The sequence below is a fragment of the Nuphar pumila genome, chromosome 10, assembly GCF_984573655.1.
Source record: "Nuphar pumila chromosome 10, dmNupPumi1.hap1.1, whole genome shotgun sequence".
NCBI classification, from domain to species: domain Eukaryota; kingdom Viridiplantae; phylum Streptophyta; class Magnoliopsida; order Nymphaeales; family Nymphaeaceae; genus Nuphar; species Nuphar pumila.
The window spans coordinates 95,841,493-95,859,173 of record NC_143258.1 but is presented as its reverse complement, the minus strand read 5'-3'; the positions used below and the strand labels follow the sequence as shown (position 1 = coordinate 95,859,173).

At 37.1% G+C, this 17,681-nt stretch overlaps 1 long non-coding RNA gene and 1 pseudogene across 1 annotated transcript; one reads left to right on the top strand and one right to left on the bottom strand.

Moving 5' to 3' along the window:
* Positions 1 to 2,832: 2,832 nt before the first annotated feature.
* On the bottom strand, positions 2,833 to 11,008 carry LOC149827457 (uncharacterized). Its single transcript, XR_016435169.1, has 3 exons — positions 10,880 to 11,008; positions 9,555 to 9,866; positions 2,833 to 5,112 (listed from the first exon to the last, which is right to left on the bottom strand). It is a non-coding gene; the product is annotated as an uncharacterized LOC149827457 (long non-coding RNA).
* Positions 11,009 to 11,649: 641 nt separating this feature from the next.
* Positions 11,650 to 17,276, top strand: LOC149827456 (phosphatidylinositol/phosphatidylcholine transfer protein SFH6-like; annotated as a pseudogene).
* The last annotated feature ends 405 nt before the right edge of the window (positions 17,277 to 17,681 follow it).

The following is a 17,681-nucleotide window of genomic DNA, read 5'->3' as shown; positions in this document are numbered from 1 at the left end:
TCTCCTTCTCAAGTAAAGGTTGCTCTATACAGGAACTCTGGTCTGGGAAGCAAATTGAGCAAGGCCATAGGAGGGGAGATAAAAACATTAAAACTTGGCATCAAAGACTTGGACATCCAAGCTTCTCAAAAATGTATTCTTTTCATTTTGGAAAAAATTTTTGTAATGAGAAACATTTTGTTTGCAAGATGAAATCTATTCATTTTCCAAATAGAACATTTTTTGACAAAAAAGACCATTTGAATTAGTTCATTCGGATGTTTGAGGCCCTTCTTTGGTCATATCGAAAGGTGGATACTCCTATTATGTTACCTTCATTGATGACTTTACTAGATATCTATGGATTTATTTTCTTAACCTAAAATCCGATGTCTTTGCCTTTTTTAAAAAAATTCATATGATTGTCAAAAATCAATTTTTAAGTATTATATCTATTTTTAGAACCGATTCGGGTGGAGAATACCTATCGAATGAATTTCAAAAGTACTTAGAAACAAATGGAATTTGTCATCAAAAATCTTGTCCTAGAACTATTCAACAAAATAGTTTAGCCAAAAGAAAACATAGACACATTATGGAAACCACTAGGACACTTCTTATTTCTAAAGAAATTCCTAAAAGCTATTGGACTGAAGCAGCCTTTAACAACAACCTACTTGATAAATAGAATGATATCTTCATCCTTGGAAAATACATCCCTATATGAAAAACTATTTGAAAGAACTCCCGATTTTAATAGATTAAGAATTTTTTGGTGTAAATGCTTTGTTCTTTCACATAAAAGAGATAAATTATCTCCAAAAGCTATTAAGTGTTTATTCTTAGGATATGGAGAAAATAAAAAAGGATTTAGATGCTTCGACCCCAAAAGCAACAAATTATATGCTTCTAAAGATGTAACCTTTTTAGAAAATGAAAATGCGTTTGAGAAAACTAAAGATATTGATGAAAGCGAATATGCTTTCTTATTTGATCTTCTTCCTCAAGAAGGAATGACTCTTCAAGAAGAGGTAATTTCTAATGATAATTTGTTAAATGACCAAGATGGCATTCCTCTCAACAATGTTGAAAACGAAAGCGAAAACGATGTCATTGATAGTAGACTAATTCAAACATATGCCCAGTGTGGCCAACAAGTTCCCATAAATGCTTTAGAAAAATACTCCCAAGGGTCCAACATAGAAGAAACCTCTTTAAAAAGATCCAATCGAGTCTCTAATCCTCCTAATAGGTTTGTCTCATATGAGTCTCTAACACCAAAATATAGGGCATGCCTATTTGCGTTACACTTATTCCATGAATCATCTTACTATAATGAAGCCAAAAACATTCCCCAGTGGGTCGAAGCCATGAACTTGGAACTTAGTGCTCTTGAAAAAGCAAAAAACTTGGGAAATAACCTCGTTGCCCACTGGAAAGAAATCAATTGGGTGTAGATGGGTCTATAAAGTCAAAACTAAGAGTGACGGGTCATTAGAACGCTACAAGGCTCGACTAGTAGCAAAAGGATACGCTCAAGAATACGGTATTGACTATGAGAAAACTTTCGCTCCCGTAGTTAGGATGACCAGTGTTAGGACCCCTTATTGTTGTTGCTTCTGTTAAAAATTTGCCTATCTATCAATTAGATGTTAAGAATGCATTCTTAAATGGAGAACTAAATGAAGAAGTTTACATGGATCCTCCGCCAAGAGTGTGTATTGGTAATGATAAAATTCTCAAACTTAACAAAGCCTTATAGGGTTAAAGCGAGCTTCAAAGGCTTGGCAATGATAAATTTAGTAATGTAATGTCAAGTTTGAATTTTCGCTCTTGCTATACTAACACTGCTTTGTTTGTGAAAAGTGCAAGGTCTTCAGTTGTTATTCTCTTGCTTTATGTTGATGATATGATCATCACTGGAAGTGATGAGCAAGGGATTAATGATATTAAAAAAGTTCTGAAAGAAAATTTTGACATGTCTGATCTTGGTTTCTTAAGATATTTTTTAGGTATTGAAGTAGCGTACTCTCCTCGGGGATACATTCTATCTCAGATGAAACTTGTAGCTGACATTTGTTTAAAGTTTGGCATCACAAATGACAAGAAGACAGAAACCCCTGAAGTTATCAATGCCAAGCTGAGGTTGGAAGATGGAACTCTTCTTGAAGATCCCACTCTCTATCGCCAACTTGTTGGGGTCTCTGATATACTTATCCATCACTCGGCCAGACATATCTCATGCAGTTCACTCCGTCTGTCAGTTTCAACATGCACCTACAACCGTGCACATGAGTGCAGTCTTAAGAATCATCAGATACATTAAAAATACTATAACTAAGGGAGTTTTTCTTTCCTCTTCTTCATCACTTGATTTAATTGCCTATACTGATGTTGATTGGAGAGAAAATCCCAATGATAGAGTCTCAACTACTGGTTTTTGTGTATTCTTAGGTGACTATGATTTTCTGGAGATGCAAGCAACACAAAATATCGTTGTCCTCAACGGAAGCAGAATATCGTGCAATGGCTACTACAACCATGGGGCTTGTGTGGCTTAGAAGTCTCCTCAGTAATATGAGCATAATCATCTCTATACCTTCGAAGATGTGCTATGACAATAAAAGTGCAATTTATATCGCAAGCAACCACACCTTCCATGAGCGTACTAAACATATTGAGATGGACTGCCACTATGTTCGTGATGAATATCTAAGAGAGACTATAGCTTTGCGTACGTTACATTTGAGTACCAGTTAGCGGACTTCTTCACCAAGGCTCTTATTGCTCCATGTTTTATATTTCTTCTCAACAAGCTTTCGGTGATGTCCCCGTAAAGATTGAGGGAGGGTGTTAAAATATATGTAATCATGTGTATATATATAAATATATATACTAATATCCCATTATATCCAATTAAGGGTATTTCTGTAATTCTGCCCAATAGGGGCATATTAGTCTTTTCCATCTTTTTTCTTTTCTCTTTTTTAATTTTTATACATGCATTAAATGCATGTTGCATTGGGGATCCCAACCAAGAGTCGTTGGACCCCCAACAGTCACAAATGTTGTTAAAATATATAAATATACATGTATAGCAACTGAAATACCCAGCAAGGGTATTTCAGTCTTTTCACTGTAATAGGTGTCAGCCCATTAGAGGCTGACAACCCTTTTTCACCTTTCTATTTTTTGTTTTTGACTGTTGGGCCAGCTCTAATATAGCTGTTGGAGCTGCTTCCAACAGTCATAAATATGACTGTTGGGAGCAGCCCAACAGCCATATTGGCTGCCCCCTTTAGCCTCTTGTATTATAAATAGGCCTCATGGCCTTTGTATTATTTCATCTTTTTTTCAAGAGAGTTTTGTATGCAATATACTTTCTCATTTGACCCTTGTGTGGGTGGTGTGATTATTCAATCAAGTGTTCCCACTTGATTGAGGTGTGTGTTCTTGCATATTCATCGGATTCGATCCACTTCATTACAAATGTGACTGTTGGGGGCCCAACGACTCCTTGTTGGGCCTCCCCATGCCCACTCCCTCTCCTTTTACTCTCACTCTCATGTAAGGCTTTTTCAATCCCTTTTGTTAATAAGATTGTTCTTTCTAGCAAGCGCTTTTTGGCATATTCAAATACATGGCATCATCTACAACGAGAGAAAAAAATGAGCTTTTATTTTATATTTAGACATCTATGAAAAGTCATTAAGTGAACCATGGGTCCAAAACCCAGCAAAATAGTTTGGAAATGACAAATGAAAGTGAAAGCAGGAAAAAAAAGACAAAATCATGAAATTTAAGAGGCAAAAAGATCGTGAATTCCCATGGCGACATGAATGAAGGGAAGATTCCCCATTCTTTTAAGATTATTGCTTGTGGGTAGGGTTGAAAGAATCCTAAACCTCTGCACCACATTGAGGCTTATTTGACCGTAATAACTTAGTCAAAAGGCCTAGGGTTAATATATTATTGCCAACAGTCAGCTGGCTTGCCTGGCAAGAATAACATAGCATACACATAGAGACGCCATGCATTATACCTGGAATGTTTATTTTGCAACACTATTTTTTATGTTTTAAATACAAGGAATTCAGAAGCTGGACCTATACTGTGGCAAATGATGAAGATTCTAAGTAACTTTGTGTTTAGGAATAATGAAAGGGCAATAACTCTAAAATAGGTATGTGAGTGGGTTGGACCTGGGCTAACCTAAGCAAGTCTAAGTAGGTTTTGAGTACCTGGACTGAGATCTGATTGATCATCTAAAAATGTCCACCAAAGTGTCCCACTCATGTTTTAACAAGTATCGGCATGGCATTGGAGAATCCATTTCTTTCCTGTTAGAGCTTTTTCATCTTTTATCTTGTTTTCAATTTTCTTGTTCTTCCTATCCTGCTTTATCCTTCCTATGGTTTCATTTTGTTCTTCTGAACAGGAGTTCCTAAAAGGAAGGCAAGCCATAGCACTATATATAGGCCTTCCAACTCAACTAGTTGGTTAACTGTTTCCTTCTATGTCAGGCAGCTCCTGGATTGGTATTGGCTGATCAATGCTTCTATTTTTGCAAAATTTGGTCTGTTTAGGCTGTCCCTAGAAGAACTGTGGGTATGGTGGAATTGATGGTTTTCCCTGACGTAAGGAGCAGAGCTCAATAGCATGTCTGTATCTTCCTTTTTGATCCTCGTGATCATTCTACTGTTTTCCCTGGTTCATTCATGGCATTAGCCATCTTGGCTCCTTCCCTATTTTATAACCATTTTCTTCACAACTTTTCCTAATCTCTCAAAAAAAACAGATAGATTGCTTTTGCATTGACTATATATATTCCGAAGGTGGTGAACCTATCAAGTATTTTTACCATAAAGATAATCGTATGAAATAAACCTCACCAAGAAATAAAATGTACTTTCAAATAAATGATTATCAATGAGGAAGCAAAATAAAGTTGCATGGCTATGTTATTCATACCATCAATACCAAAAAGTGTCTTTGCAAGGGGCGAGTTCAAAGCTGTACGGGCATTTGGGAAGTCTGCACTTCCAAACTCCATAACTGGCTTACCAGGATAGAACATAAGTGATGAAGGGTTTGGAGTTGACTGAGTCTGGATGAACATGCTTCTCTTCTGCCCTATGAGAACAACAAATTGGAAGAGTTATCAAAACGAATAACTGACAAAGCTCAAGATCTTCTCAAACATGACATGATAATGGTAATCATATGCTTCAGTGTGCCTTGATATACATACATAGATACATATGAATTATGAACATATAACAAATATAAAGGAATACACGTTAAGTTGTATATATATATATATATATATATATATATATATATATATATATTATTTATAATGATGTAATAGGTAAATACCCATTAAGGGTATTTTGGTTATTTCAGTCCTTGTAATAGGTTGTACCCATTAGGGCCACATTAGTACATAGAGTTACTAGTCAATAGAGCTGTTGAAACAGTCCAACAGCTCTATTGAGGTCTCCCTCTCTCTTGTATGTGTATAAATAGGGGCTTTTATCCCCTTTCATTTCTTAATGCTTCTCTTAAGCATTCATGCTCAATAAGATAATTTTTTTTATGTTTTGCGTTATTCTCTTTAGTTCTTTAATGTCTTGAATGCACTTAGTGCTTGTGTTGTGCCTTTGTGCTATTGTATTGTCCCTTAGTTGGACTTATGTATATGTGTGTGTGCACTTTGTCTTTATAATCTTGTGAGCCCTTAGAGGCCCTCATTTTGTATCTTAGCATATTTCATTACAACATATAAGGTACATATCTTCTACCGTTTGTTGTACCCATAATTGCAAGCTTAGTCTAGTCAATCTGACCTGCAGGGATTGCATCTTGGATTGTGTCATTTTGACGTAAAAATGTTTCTCTGAGTCATTAAGTTTTAGTGCATTTTTGAGCCATTGATTTTCACTTGGAAACCTGCTTACATGGCACAACACAACACATATTACCCTCCAAATGTGATCTACATGTTTGATTTAGTAGAAAAAGACCCTTGGATCATGTTTTCCAATGTGAATGACGAATTTTTTTAGAGGTTGAAAAATTAAAGGCCTACAATGTACCAACACTCAAAGTTGAAAAAATATAATCTATGGGTCAATTCCTACTCTTTTGACCATGGCATCAGAGTTGGTCAAAATGACCTCCCCTTATGAGTTTCAACTAGGAGGTTTGGAACCCTTAGAATAGTCAATACTCTCTCTCTCTGAACCCCCCCCCCCAACTCCCTCCAATTTTGGCAACACTGATGGGTATTGAAGGAGAAGCCCCATTTCTTTCTTTCCTTTTTTTTTGGTTACACATAGGATTCTCCAAATGTTATCTACATGTTTGGTTTAATGGAAACCACCCATAGATTACGTTTTTCCAACATGTGATCAGATTTTCTAGGGGTTAAAAAATCAATGGAATAAAATACACGTATTTTTCACCCTTCAAAGTTCAAATTTTTACATAAAAAATATACAATCCAAGGGTTGTTTCCTATTATCTTGACAAACACATCCATGGGACAAACACGATCTGCCCCTATGAGTTTAACTAAGGGGTTTAGAATCCATGAGTGCAGCCAATATTTTCCCTATATATAGGGAAAATATTAGCTATCTTCGAGTATCCCCTAGTAGAAACCACCCATTCTTTCACATTTTCCTGGTTTTTTTGTGAATCAAGCCTTACGGATATGATCTATATGGTTTGCTTAGTGAAAAACATGCTTTAGATCATCAACGGCGTCACATACTAAGGACTACAAAATCCAATAGTCTATAATGCTTCAAATTTTGAAATTAGGAAAATCATAAATTTATGTCGAAACCGCCCAATCCAAGGTGCATTTCCTAATAAGTGGACAATGTTGAACGTGTTCCTGAGGTCAAACTGGCTAAATAAAGCTCACACCTATGAGATACAACTAAGAGAATACTGTACACTAGAGTGTAGCCAATATTCCACCCCACCTCCCCCTCCTCCCACCAACACCCCCCCCCCCCACACACACACACACACATATATATATACCACTTATTGTCATTTGGGAAAGTAGTCCAAACAAATTCCATAATGGCATACACCTTGCTATATTAGTTGTCATATGAACAACTAAAACATAAAGTCAGAAATATGCAATACAAAGCACCAAATGAATGACATATAATGCTGACTAAAAAATTACAGATTTGTAGTATTTAAATGTAAACTAGGAAATCCACAATTAATAACAAAACATTAAGGAAAAAAAAACTCAATCAATTCATATATTTCATGAACAATAACATAGATGAAACTAAATTTTGGCACAATACCATACTGGCCACAAACTAGAAAATATGATAAACAAGGCCAATTTACTTTTTTCTTGACACTTTTGCTCTTTTGTTTGGTCAAAATCATATTGCCTGACTTTTTCAAGTGATATATGTTGGCTAATTTTTTCATGCGACAACTTACATGGCGCCTGATTTTTCCAGGCAACAACTTACGCCTGATTTTTCCAGGCATCTTACATGGCGCCTGAATTTTTCCGGTGACACATTTAGACAAGTGGTTTGACCAAGATGCCTAAAATTTTCAGGTGACAAAAGGGAAAAACCATCAAGAAAAATCAATTTCCCAAATTTGTCTAATTTCTAATTTTCAGCCAATATCAGTATCGTGCCCAAAAGCTAGTGACATCTATGTCTTTATCGATATAATTTATAGGTATTGGGAAAGGATTGGAATTGGAATATACTCATATTGATTCATAGATTCATACAGAAGAAATTGATTCAAACAATGTATCCATGAGAGAGAAAAAAAAAGATTTCATACACTTCTGGTTGAAATGTGAATCTAATAGATTTTGTACTCGTTGTTTGATTAGAAAATTGAGCAGATTCTACAAGATCAAATCATGCAACCTAAGGAATGATGGACAGGAATAAAAGAAAAGGAGAACGAAAGAAAAGAAACCAAATTCCAAATGGTCAAATTCAAACTTGAAAAGGTTCTTTCTAATTCTAAAAGAATGAGGAACAAGGGGATTGATCGAGAAAGATTTCTTCTTTTTATAAGATCGTGATTTGAACCGCATATGTTTGGTTAAAAGAATAATCTTCTCCCTTGATCATAGTCAGAAAAAGAAAGTGTTCAATTGAAAGATGAAAAAGGTGTGAATTGGTCCTTGTTACTCTTCAAGACCAAGTGGATGAAGGGAGTAGATTCTCAAACGAGGAAAAGGATCCAATTCCATTGAAAGAATTGAATGAGCGGTATGAGAAAATGTCATTTATGGTTCGAGGAAAAGGATCCAACGCCTACCTTCTTACGTATCTCCTCGCTACGAATATTATCTTTTATTGTAAGCTCTTTCGAAGATGACAATAGCACAAAATGACCAAGGAGTATGGTATATAGACTCTGGGGCAACCACTCATGTCACGAGAGATGCAGGTAAACTCTTAAACTTATCCCCTTATTTTTGATAAAAGCAGTATTGTTGTCATTGGAGATGGAACTCATCATTCCATTTCTCACACTGAGAATGCCATAATACCTTTCTTAAATTCATCCATAAAATTGTCTAATGTTCTACTTGCTCCTAATATCAAAAAGAACATTATTTCTGTCTCCAAACTTGTTGATGATACACATTCTTCTGTCGAATTTACTCCATCTTCTGTGTATGTTAAGGACCTTCAAATGAAGAAGATGTTCGTTAAAGGAGAGCGATGAAGAAATATGTATATCTTCAAAGAAGATCCTTTTGTTCGTGTTTTTGTTCCTGTTGTCTTGAAGCCTTCGTTGAAGTTCGATGAATTTTCTTCTAATAAGTGTCTTCTTAGTTTGTCTAAATGTAATAAGTCAAACATTTGGCATAGTCGACTTGGTCATTGTAGTTCCTTCTTCGTTGAAAAGCTTGTAAGAGATAATTTTATCTCCTTATCTAGTCTGAGTTCTACTTTTGATAATGAAAAATATACAAGTTGTCAATTATGCAAGAGTCATGTTCTTCCCTTCAATTCAATTAATAAAAGAGCTTCAAGACCTTTTGAGATTATCTACTCTGATGTATGGGGCCCTGCACCTACTTGTTCTCTTTTGGAGAGTCGATACTGTAAAAGTATCTCTAACAAGATACTAAGATCAAGACCTTAATATTCTTGATAGCAAACACGGCATACATGCACGATAAGAACACTTTAGAACACTTGTACACAAAAGCACAACTTACAAGAACTCACAAATGCACAACGACATAAAAAATATTAGAGCCACTTTATTGAACACTTGGGCTGCCAATAAAAGTTACGAAAATTCTAAGTCATTGATTTTCAACCCTTACATCGTAATTGGATGATGATCCCAAAGTCTGTTTCTATAAAACCAAGCGTCTAGATCACATCGGTGAAATTTAAAAAAAAAAACAAAAAAAAAACTATGAAATCTTGGTTCAAATATATATATATATATATATATATATATATATATATATATATATATATATATATATATATATATATATATTCGCGGAATAGGGAAGAAGGAGAAGAATTTACCACAAAGAGGGAAGGATCCTAGAAGTCCCCTTGCGATTCGGTGACCGCCCTTATCTTTGCCCAACAACGAGTAAGCCGACCGAGGGGGAGAGGGAGCCTCGATTGTCTCAAACCGATCTGAAACGAAGCTTCTCGCTGGGGATTCTCTATCGACGGCAGAATTGAGCACCCACACGATACTCCGAGAAGACCTCCAGAGGCGAAGCCCCGAAAGTGTCGACTGCATCTCCGTTCTCTACCTCCAACGGAAGGCCCTAATCCCTCTCTGTTCTGTCCGTCTTCTTCTGGGAGCCAACTGTAGGAATCAAATGGCTGAAAGAAAGAAGTCGAAGGAGTCAGTGTTGTGAAAACCGTTGAGGCGTAGCGAGGCGCTCCACCAAAATCTGAGGCGAGGCACTAATCCTGACAAAAATAAATAAAATCATGCCTCATAGCAAAGTGCACTAATTTTTGCACCCCTGGCCTCAGAAAGCGAGGGTAGGCAGAGCTGCGCTCCTCCCCTGCCTGACAAAGTAAAAGAGAGGCAGGGGCAAAGCCCTTGCCTGTCAACAACGAAGGAGAGGCAGGGGGCTTCACCCCTGCCTGACAAACATGCAAAGAGACAGGGGCTTGGCCCCTGCCTTATGAATACGCAACTAGGTAGGGGGTGAAGCCCCTGCCTGACGCTAGAGAAGAGGGAGGCAGGGGGCCTTGCCCCTACCTGTTGAACAATTGCGGAGGCAGGGGCGATCCCCCTGCCTAAAGAGAGAAAAAGGCGCAGGGAGGGGGCTCGACCCCTTTCCTGAACAACGAGGGTGCAGGGAGGGGGCTCGAGCCCCTCCCCTTCCGTCAAAGGGAGCAGGGAGGGGCTCGACCCCCTCCCCTATCGTAACAAGGAGTAGGGAGGGGGTTGGGCCCCTCCCCTGCTAAAGGTGGAGCAGGGAGGGGGTTCGACGCCTCGCTTGGCCGCAGGGAGCATAGGGAGGGCTCGGCCCCTCCCCTGTCGTACCAGTGAGCAGAGAGGGGCTCGACCCCCTCCCCTGCCGTAACAAAGAGCAGGGAGGAGGCTGGGCCACCCCCTCCCCTGCCGTAACAAAGAGCAGGGAGGGGGTTCGACCCCTCCCATGGCCGCAGGGAGCACAGGGAGGGCTTGGCCACTCCCCTGCCAAAAGGAGACATCGGGAAGGGGCTCTGCCCCTCCCCTGCGATTTAAGGCAGCAAGGAGGGGGCTTTGCCCCTCCCTTGCGATCGAGGGAGGCAGGGAGGTGGCTCAGCCCCTCCCTGCACAAACGGAGGGTGAGGGAGAGAGAGACAGACGAAGAAGGAGAAGAGAGGGCAGCGCGTACCTAGAGGTCGTCGGAGATAGCTCGCCAGAGAGGAGCTTGCCGGAGGGGGGTCGTTGATGGCGGCTACTCGGCAGACACGAGGAGAGTGAGAAAGGCGGTCGGGGGAGAGAGAGAGAGACGAGAGAGGAAAAGGGGGGGGGGTTCTGAAACCCCTGCCTCGCTGTCTTTAGAAGGCACGAGAGGCGGTGCCTCCGTTGGGTCCGGGTCGGGTCCGAATCCGACTCGAATCCAAGTTTAAAAAAAATCCCGGGTTTTACAGATTTTGTACAATTTCATAGGTGTTGTGCAGCATCAAGTATTATGTGAAAAAGCTCCAGTGCAAGGGTGTGGCATGCACCTACTGCTTTGCCATTTTTTCTTCATGCATTACTGGATTTTTTTATGTAGCATTGTTTAACTCTATTATGATCTAAGTGGGGTGTTTACTGTGCTCTTCTCTCTACACCAGCTTGTTCCATGGTCTAATAAACATGACTTTCCCATGGATCAACTACCTGAACTTGTAGAGTCTTTGTATCTCTCTACATTTTATCTATAATGTACAATTCAGAGAATGACGACCAAAACTCTTTTTTTCTTAATATTTTTCACTCTGTGGTTCTTGGGGTGAGGTGTGAGCCGGAGAGGATTGTTTGTGGCATTAACCAAAAACTTTTATTTATTAAATGTGGTTCCATTCAACTGAAGTTGGTGGAAGTTGTATCCACTTTTTTCTATTGGAAAGCTAGGATTAGACAGACCCCTACCAGTACAAGAGAGAATTGATACACATGGTTTCGAATCAGAATTATCTGGGAACCGATCAGGTGGCTTATGCTTCCACAGTCTGTCCCCACTGATAATACCTAACAGATCGGGTGGCTTTATTGGTTTTCAGAATTCAAATGCTGAAACAATCAAATAACCATACAACACTTCCAACAGATACTCTAGCACTTGCTGAGATTGACCCCATCCTTCTACAGCTTGGTTGATACTTCAAACCACATCAATCCTTACTCAATTATAACATGAGAATGTTGACGAACATTTAGCAAAATTTCTGTCCACCAAGCAATGTTGTAAAAATTATGACATGAGGCATACTGAAAGGGTCTATGATATAGGTGTATATCACAGTATTGCATCATATAGTAAGATGCATCACCAAAAGAATAAGCATTAAAAAAAATTAAGATTTTTTTTAAAAATCAGAGCAAAGTTATCCTCCTCAATATGGTGTTGCTAATTAAAAACTGCATCTTCTTGGACTAGCACCATAGGTACATCATTTTTTTTCTGGGGTTTATTGAATCTGTTATCAATAGACATTATTAGGACAACTGCAGTGATTTTAAAAAATATAACATTAAAACTTATGAAGATAGAGGTTCATTAATCTTTCAAAAGATTGTTTTTACCATTTTATCTATTTAAAATTTTTAATTTGCAAAACCACTTCCCAAACTGTTTCTGTTACTTTGTTACAACATTTTCTTTTTTAGCTACTACTCTTCGTGGTTCCTATGTTCTTCAAGCCCACCATTATGTTCGATAATGCCTAAATACCAGAATTTACTGCACCTTAGTACCACAAATTCTATTTAGTAACAGCCAAAGGCTTTGTTCATCTCCAGATTTCTAAAAGCGAGAAAGTTTGATATTGAGAAAGCAAAGAATATGTGAGCGGAAATGTTTCAATGGAGGAAGGAGTTTGGTGCAGACACCATCATGGAGGTAATTTTTCTTGTCTTGTGCATATGCAACCTTGAATTATTTTGGTCAGTTTATGCAGTTAAGTCAAGCTTGTTGAAATAGCTTCAATAAATATCTCATCTTATACTTGAAATTGGTATTCACTATTTGGTGGTTTCGACTTTGAGAAGTCTGCATCAACTTTTATGGTTTATTGGTAATTCTTTAAAATGCTGTGGTAGCTTGAGATAGATTTCTGTAGCTTGATTGTGACACTAACTACCGGGTATCAACTTAAACAAATTCCAGGATCCTCTTTTGGCTGAAAGCAAAAGCATTACTCCCTCACCTATGAAATTTGAATAGAGTAGTTAAGAACTTGACAAAAAGATTGAATAATGAATTTTCTGGTACAATAAGATTAACAGATTTATGTTGGTTATTTAAAATAATTGAATTGAATTATTTATGCTTTACAAAATTGTACTCCTGAGAAAGGGGATAAAGGATGAACAGAAATTGTAGACAGAAGATATGAAATTTCTTCAACAAATTTCATGCCAGCTTCAAGGTGAGGAAATCACACTTTCTTATCTGCCACTTCAAATATGGAGTTAATGCCAGGAAACCTATGTTCACCGGGATACTCCAATTTATGCTTGTGCCATGTCCTCTTATATACTAATTTAGTGAAAAGTTACCCAAGAATGGTGTATCCCATGTCCTTGTGACATAGTGGGAAAGTTATGAGTACTTTGCAAATTACTGCTTCTATGTTTTTTTTCTTTTTTCTTCGGGGAGGTGGTGAGAGACAGGTTTTGTCCCTAATAACCTTCAATCTGGGATTCTTTAAGTCGTTGGCAGTGTAATCTTATGCCATTTCTGTTTGAGTAGTAAATTGTGTGACTGACTTTTTCCTGGCTTAACTTTTGGATGCTCTTATAATTTTTCATGGCCACTGGTCTTCCATCAGGATTTTGAATTTAAAGAGCAGGATGAAGTTTTGCAATGCTATCCTCAAAGTCATCATGGTGTTGATAAGGAGGGAAGGCCTGTTTATATTGAAAGACTTGGAAAAGTCGATCCTAACAAGCTTATGCAAGTGACAACCATGGAGCAGTACATAAAATACCATGTGCAGGGATTTGAAAAATGTTTTCTTGTCAAATTTCCAGCTTGCTCTATTGCTGCAAAAAGACACATTGATTCAAGTACGACAATCATTGATGTGCATGGATTGGTATGATCTCTTTTCTCATGTCAACTTTACATTTGTTGGATGGTTATTGTCCAAGTGGAAATATTATATTTTTAGGTTCTTTTTGTCCATTCATGATCTTTCTTTTTTGAAGTTTCAAGTGTTAACTTTGGATTTTTGATTTCTCATCAGGGCATAAAAAATTTCAGCAAAGCTGCAAGAGAACTAATTGACCGTCTGCAGAAGATTGATGGTAATAACTACCCTGAGGTAACATGTGATTCTTTATTCAGACTGGATTTGACACTAACCAATTTAAGGATGAAGAAAAGCATGGAGCTTCTCCCATCAGAACTGTACAATTTCTGATAGTCCTCATTATCTTGGAAACTGCATGATGCAGACGCTGCACAGAATGTTTATCATTAACGCTGGACCTGGTTTTAGACTTCTGTGGAACACCATAAAGTCTTTTCTTGACCCCAAAACTACATCAAAGATTCATGTATGTTACAACTGCTTGTATTGCATCTTTATTATTACCATCTTCTCCTTTAGAGATTTTCAACTTTAAATGATTCATTTCCTATCAGGTTCTTGGAAACAGATATCAGAGCAAGTTGCTTGAGATAATTGATGCCAGGTAAAAGGTTTGGGCTCTATGTCGTGGACTGTAATGAGATGATCTATTGCTTTATGTTAAGATGTTTCCAGTCCTTACAAAGATATCGCGTTTTTCTACCAGTGAATTGCCAGAATTTCTTGGTGGTACTTGTACGTGTCTTGATCAAGGTGGATGCATGAGGTCTGATAAAGGTCCATGGAAAGACCCAATTATATTAAAGGTCTTATTGGTTGTGTTTCTTATGTTTTAGTTTGTATTCCATGTAAACTTTTAACGATTGTTATCTTTCTCACAGTTGCTTTGCCTCCATATGTTTGAGACTATGACTTGCCTTTGATTGTTGGCATATAGATGGTTCTTAGTGGGGAAGTGAGTGTGCCAGACAAATTGTTACTGTTTCAAATACTGAAGGAAAAGTAATTGCTTATGCAAAGCCAAATTACCCACTGGTGTGTCCTGAGGCAAACTTTTCCTTTTGAGCAGAAACAAGTTTGGTTATTCTTATATCATTTGGTGTAGCCGTTACAAATTTGATTTTGTTTCATGGTTGGATCAGATGAAGGGAGGTGATACCTCAACTGCAGAGTCAGGATCTGAAGCTGAAGAGATAGCTTCGCCAAAAGTCATAAGGGACTACATGTCAAATGTGCAGTTGACTCCAGTTCGTGAAGTAGGTTGCCTTGCTGTTGGAATATAATGCAATGTTTAGTTGATATATAGAAAACATAGCTGATGCTGATAAATCACAAGAAATGATCATGCATATGATTCTCTTAAAAACAATTTCTAGATAACAAAAGACTGCTTGTTGCACAATTTCTAAGATTGACAAACTGATCTGGTAATGTAACTTTTTTGTTCGATTCTTCTGCTGATAAATGGTACTTTTATGTGTATCCGTTCATGTCAGTGGTGCTCGTCATTAAGGCCATTCATAGACTAATTAACGTACATTAAAACGGGATGCTTGTGATGTTTGAAGCGGTTTCAGAATCTAAATTGCATTTAGATACTGATTTTTCAAATTAAAAATTTTGATAGCTATTTTAATGTGTGTCAAAATGCAAAGCATCTAAGATGGTTGACAGACACCTGAATGCTCCAACTTTGTGTTTTGCCCTTTGCCTTTGTATAACTTTCTTTGAGTTGTTGGAACATTAGATTCAACATTCTTTTGACTTTATCATTTCTCATGCATTCAGATATCATGGAAATAGCAACAGTGATATATATTTTGCATTGTTTTATATTTTACAGTCTAAACAATCTGGCAAGGCAAATGCATTTCCAGAGTATGACGAATATGTTCCCATGGTCGACAAGCCTATGGATGCTGGTTGGAAGAAAGAAGTATCTGCACAAAAAATGCCTGTTCTCAAAGGTGGGCATAGCCTGATCTCACAATCACTTTATATATATATATATATATATATATATATATATATATATATATATATATATATATATATATATATATATATATATATATAAACCCATAAGTTGGAAACCCTTTTTTATAATTTTTAATTTGTTAGATCAGATCCTTTAAATGTGATGTACATGTTTTATTTAGCAGGGAGCGACCCTTGGATCATGTTCATGTTTTGCTGACGTGTATGTAAGATTTTCCGGGGTTGAAAAATCAACCTTGCATAATGTACCAAATTTTCACCCCTCAAAGGATCGTATTTTCACCTCAAAAAACACAATTCAAGGGTCAAGAATACCCCTATGAATAATGATATATATACAAGAAAGTGGCAGCACACAAGAAAGGTAAAACACATTATATCTTAGTATGTACCATATCGTTTAATTTGAGATAATATATCCTTCCTCTCCGAAATATGATTGCATGGGTATGTCCCTTGGATTAGGTAGTTCTCAGAGTTGGCCCACAATGAACAATTTACCTCTTGAAGTCTCTTGCCTTTATGGATCTTGCTATATTTCTGGTACCCTACTAGTTAATTAATATCATTCTTTCTATGATCATCTTGCTAGTACTGTTTGCTTGCATTTTTTTGGTTTGAACTTTGAACATGTGCAATATAGTTTAATCTTGCCTATTCGTGTTGTCTCCAACATCTGACATGTATTTTGATGTCTATCTGGCATGATATGATTGTCACAGGACTTTGACTGATGATGGAGTGCAGACCAGGGCACATTTGGAAGCTCAACTATCATCATCCTTGGCTTTGAAATCACCTAATGAATATCGTCAATGCCTCCTCTCCTACATCCGGTTTCTTGCCAGGTTTTCACTTAATCTCTTCACTACTGGAAATTCATTTTATTATTCATGTGAAAAATATTCATTTCATGCTACATTGAATCATCAATTTGTTAGATAATTACTTTTTCTTTTACTTTTATGTTCACTCTTTCCAATTGGAGTACTGTGAATTTCAACATGTCTAGCGAGAGAGTGATGCAAACATCTTAAATAGGTTTTTCAGGATTTTTTCTTTTTATTTTTAAATTCTAACCATACGATGTGATCTACTTGATTTTATACGGATCAACTGTTGGGGCGTTCAATTCTGATACATGGGTGGGGTTTTGATAAGGTTTGAAAAATCAACTGTCAGGCTCCAAAAATCATTTTTTGCATTGGAAACACATGATCCGGGTGTCAATTCTAGTAAATTGACCATGCCGAACACATTTATGAGGTCAGAATCGTGAAAAAAACATCAGAAAAGCCAAAAAACCAATTTAGCATGTTTGCTTCTCTCTCTGAGTACATATATATATATATATATATATGTGTGTGTGTGTGAGGAATTGGTTCCTCTTAACTGTTCATAAAGTGTGGACCACTTTCAATGTTCCAATCTATGTTTGATATCTGACCCTACAGATGTGTTCGGCATGATCTATCTGCTAGGAATTGATTGTTGGGTCAAGCCTTTTTGACTAAAAATATGATTTTATTAACTTTAAAATTTATAAAAATTATAAGCTATTGATTTTGAATCCTTATAAAAACCCATTTGCAAGTCATAGTCGGATGATTGAAAAGTTGATTCCTACTAAACAATGTAAGGTTAGATTCCAAAAAACTATGAAAATAATGAAAAATTTAGACTGCCCACGCCCTCCTAGGACGAACCAATCACTATATATATATATATATATATATATATATATATATATATATATATATATACACACATATATATATATATACACACTAAATTATGAGAACTAATGTGTGAACTGTGATTTTTATGGATTTTTTGTTCTTTTCTCTTGAATCTAACCGTACAGATGTGATCTACATGCTTGGTTTTATAAGA